We start from the raw sequence: 5,242 nt of genomic DNA, 5'->3' as shown, positions 1-5,242 counted from the left end.
AAGTGCAATCTTACTGAGCTTTTACTAGGGATGCATTGATAATAAAGATAAATTTAGAGGAGAAATGGCTTCTTTAAGTTCTTTAACTTCTTTGCCAATTTAATTATGGTAAAACTCTCAATGTGTTTGGGTCATCTTTAGTTACTATCAACAAGGTTTTTTGTTTTCCACAAGATCTTGTGCACTTTAGTTAGACTTATTTTTAACAACTTGATTTTAAAATTCTATTGTAAGTCATATCTGTGGTGTTTTACTTTGTGTTTGTAGCTCATATATAGAGATGCAATTCATTTTGACATAATTAATTCATGTCAAGGAATCTTGGTAAAAACTATTAATTGGTATAAAGTATTGATGATTCTTTTGATTTTTTTTTTTTTTTAAGTAGGCACCATGCTCAGCATTGGAGCCCAACATGTGGCTTGAACTCATGACCCTGATACCATGACCTGAACTGAGATCAAGAGTCAGATACTTAATGAACTGAGCCACCCAACCATCCCTCTTTAGAATTTTCTGTGTGCATAATAACCTCTATGATATGACCATTTGTTTTCCTTTTCCAATCATTTTTGTTATTTAAAAAAAACCTTACTGCCATGTCTAAGATCTCCAATATGAATTACTTATAACATTGATGTTTCTATTATTTCCAACCTCAAAGGAAATACTTTAGCATTTCCTTATTAAGTATGATGCTTTCCAAAGGACTTTTGAAGACAAACTTTATCAAATTAAGCCCATTCCTTTTTAGTTAGGTTGTTAAAATGTAAGATTTTTTAAGACCATGGCATTAAATAAGTTATGAGTTTGTTGTCCTTTGTTTCAGTGCATCACATTGCTATTTTCATATGAAGCTTTCCAGAGTTGCTTGGAATAAATCTTTTTGTCCAGAATGTCATATTTTTTAACGCATTGTTGATTTCTGTTTGATAATCTGCAATTTTTTCTTCCTTATTTTTGATAAATTAGGTTGACTTTAATTCCTTTTTCCTTTCCTATCCTGGTAAAGTTTGGTTTTCCTTGGTTTTTTAACTTAATTTATTTAAATTCAATTAGTTAACATATAGTGTATCATTAGTTTTAGATGTGGAGTTCAGTAATTCATCAGTTGCATATAACATCCCCTGGTCATTACATTACATGCCCTTTTTAATGTCCATCACCCAGTTACCTCATCCCACACGCCCTGCCCCTCCAGCAACCCTCAGTTTGTTTCCTATACTTAAAAGAGTCTCTTATGGTTTGTCTCCCTCTCTGATTTCATCTTATTTTATTTTTGATATCAAGGGTATTATAGCTTCATAAAATGAATTGGAATGTGTTCCCTCCGGCTTTCTGCTCAAAACAATTATATGTAATATTGGAATTATTATTTTGTCTCATATTTGGAACAATCCACTGGTAGAGCCGTCAAGGTTTGAAATGATCTTATGAGATGATCTTTGACTACTGAGTAAATGGATTTGTTATAGGACAATTCTGGTTTTGTATTTTACTTTAAGTTACTTTTGGAAAAATACATGTTCTAGACAATTGTGTATTTTATTTACATTTCAAATTTATTACGCTAAAATTGTTAATATACCCTGATTTATCTTTTGAATGTGTATTTTATCTACAAAAGTATAAGATTTTTGCATTGTATATTTCTTAAAAATGAATCTTTAATTTTTTATTTTTAAATTTTTAATTTTTTAAAATGTTATTTGAGTATATTTGACATGCAATATTACATTAGTCTTGAATTCTCTTTAAAAAAAGAAAAAAAGAACTGTGGTCAGCAAATTGTGGCCTAAGAGTCAGTCACTTTTTATAAATAAAGTGTTCTGGAACACAGTCATGCTCACCCACTTACATATGGTCTCTAACTTTTTATGCCACAACAGCAGAAACTGAGTAGTTACAAGAATTTCAGTAGTTACAACAAGAAGCCTAAAATATTTACCATCCGATCCTTTAAGAAAAAAGGTTGGTATCTGGTGTATAATTACTTTCCATTTTTTATTCCTGATATTTGGTATTCCTTCTCTTATTGTTTTAAAACAATTTCTCCAGTGTTTTGTGATTTTGTTTTATTCAGTTTTATTGAGATTTAATTGATATATAACATTGTATTTGTTTATGATATACAACATAATAATTTGATAGATGTATATTTTGGAAATAATTACACAAGTTTAGTTGACATCCATCACAAAGGTTTGTCAATTTTTTTTTATCCTTTCAATGAATTAACTGACTCTTAGCTTTATTTCTTGACTTTTTTTTTCCCTATACTCTTGATCACTATGCATATATTTATTATTTGCTTCCACTTTTTGTTTCTTTTTTTAAGTTCCTTTTTTTCCTTTTTTTAAGTACTTAAAATAAATCCAAAACTACTGGACTTTTACAACTCCAAATATGTGAGTGTTTGACTTTCTATGTCTATCCTTTACATAATTGAACATTTTCCCCCCATTTCCCATCTCCCATCTATCTCTTTAGCATCTATCTGTCTGGCATCTATCTCTCATCTATCTATATCTAGAATCTATTCATCTCTATTTATGTTTTTTTTTTATGTTTGTGTCTAGACATTCTCATTTGTTCAGTTCACTAATACACATTTTTTTTTTCAACCTGGAAGTCATAATGACCAATTGTTATTTTCTCAAAAGCAATATTTTTTTCTTTAGACTCTTGTTAATTTAAGTAGTCAAAATGTTTTATTATGTCTCTCTCCTGATATTAATTATATCTATTCTATAATTTATTGTTTATGTATTTTCATAAATTTATTTTCTCCACTGCTAGTTATTTCATTAGAGTGGGCATTTCTATCTCATGTTGTTGGTTACTCAAGGATTTGGCTACTTAATCCTGTTATTCTAATTACTGATCTTTGAAAGAGCTATCATTTTGAAAAAATTAAAAGACTATAAAGACAAAACAAAAAGGAAAACAATTTAACCCAAAAAGGAAATGATTTAACCCAAGTGTATTTGGCAGCTATCCATCAAGTTTGGATAGAAATTGTCGCTCTTCTTATCTTTGTAAACTTCTACATAAGATTAAAGTCATCCCCCACCATTTCAGAAAAAAAAAAAATGAGCTGAATTATTTTTATTTCATTATTTTGTACAAAGTTTTAGTTTTTATTAAATGTGATCATTTGTAATAACTTGAATTTAGAACTAGTAATGTATTTTCTCTCTTTTCTTTCCCTATTGTTCTGACAGTTGGTCTATATCTATTTATCTATCACCTCACCTATATATAAATATGTACAATAACCAATGTTGAAATAATTAATGTCATTATTTTTTAAAGTATATTTTAGGACTTGGCAATAAGCCTCATTTCCATTTACCTTGCAAATATGTATAACATACCATTTATTTTGTTACATCATAATTGTTGTTTTCATATATATCTAGAAGATAGGTCTTAAAGTCATATCTATATTTATATTTTCATCACCTGACATATCCTAATACAACATGTCTTTTGAACTAATTGTCTTATATACAGACATTGCTCTTTCTTTATATCTATTACTATTCTTGTTGCCTTCTTCTAGATATGACACTGATCTAGTTAATTAAGCTTTGAGCCTTGATTTTCTTATCAATAAAATGATGATAACAATACATACCTTATTAGGTTATTGTAAATATGAAGCATGATAACATATGTAAAAGAGCATAGTAAATGGAACAATATAAATGTTGGTGTGCCATCTTTGTTATAGCAGAGTGAGTAGTGGTAGCAGCAAAAGTAAAATATTTTTTTTATCTCTACTGAGGTATAATTGACAAATAAAAATTGAATATACATTTAAGGTATACAACGTGATGTTTTGATATATATACGCATTGTGAAATGATTGCCACAATCAAGCTAATGAAAACATCCATCACCTCACACAGTTAACATTTTCTTTTTTTCCTAATGTGGAAAAACATGAATTTGCTTGTCAGGCTTGCATTGGGCCATGCTTATTTTCTCTGTATCATTTCAATTTTTGAATATGTGCTGCCAAAACAAGAACAAAGGCATTTTAATTCTGTGATTTATAGCTGTTAACTGGGGCTAATCATAATTACATTTTTGATCATTCCTCTGGTTCTGGGAATACTTACTTACTTATCTATATAATTAAATATAAGCTTAGTCAGTGCAGGGGTTTTTGTTTTTTTGCTCGCTGCTGTAATAATGAAGATGAACTAATGAATAACTTTATTCAACAAACATATGAATGTGTATGTATTATATACATAAACAAAATATGCAAATGTGTAGTATGTGTATATCCATATTTACACACAAACAGCAGGTATGTGATTAGTACTAACTTCAACACTATTTATATTAATGTTTTATTAGTTTCCACTCAATTCCAAAATGTGTTGAAATATGGAGAAATTGACTATCACTCAGAAATTGAACTAGTTTAACAGTAAGCTTTTCCAAAAATAGCATAATTCATAAAACTGAAAAATACAGATCTGTTCTGCCTGGATTTTACTAAAGATAGATCGAAATAGTTTGAATTAGCTTTAACATTTTGAGTACTATAGCTTGTGTCAAAATTTTCTTCAGAATTGCACTTTATGTCCTTGGTTGAAATGTCGATGTAAACCTTTCTTCAGATTTTTTTTTCCTTTTTATTTACAATCTATTCCATATTACCATAATTTTACAAAATTCCTAAGACTATGGGCAAATAATATGAAAGTCATCAAGTTGTATTTTCACTTTTGTAGTATATACATCAAAACACCTTTAACATAGAAGCTCATCACTACCTTGTTCTGTTCAAGAAGTGTTATTTAATAAAATAAAGTTTTTCAGCTGGGTCTTTTGAAAATAATATTAATCAAAGTAAACCATTAATCAAATTCAGTAGATATAAAATTTAAAAAAATAATAATATGAGGTATTCAGATACTTAATACATGTGGTAGTAGCTTGATCTCCTAGGAAATTAAATTTATTTAACCAAAAGATCATAGTTAACATACTGCATGATGAAATTAAAAATGAAATTCTAGCCTATTAATCATGCAGAAGATTGCAATTATGTTTTATTATTTTCATGGAAGTTTCAAAATATACTATTAACTCTTCTTTCACTCAAGTCTACAATATTACTTCAGTTATAAAACAAAAAAAAATTGAGATTATAAATACTTTCAAAAAGATTTTGTGTATATAAAAATGATTTGAACAACTGCATTTTTAAAACAACTATAAT

The 5,242-nt window shown here is 28.3% G+C and overlaps 1 pseudogene; it reads right to left on the bottom strand.

Moving 5' to 3' along the window:
- Positions 1–3,942: 3,942 nt before the first annotated feature.
- LOC118022570 lies at positions 3,943–4,036 on the bottom strand (annotated as a pseudogene).
- Between the last annotated feature and the right edge of the window lie 1,206 nt (positions 4,037–5,242).

This window comes from Mirounga leonina, unplaced genomic scaffold, assembly GCF_011800145.1.
Source record: "Mirounga leonina isolate KUSES-001 unplaced genomic scaffold, KU_Mleo_1.0 Mir_176, whole genome shotgun sequence".
Lineage (NCBI taxonomy): Eukaryota > Metazoa > Chordata > Mammalia > Carnivora > Phocidae > Mirounga > Mirounga leonina.
Note: the sequence above shows the minus strand (reverse complement) of the source record. Positions and strands in the feature narration are given on the sequence as shown.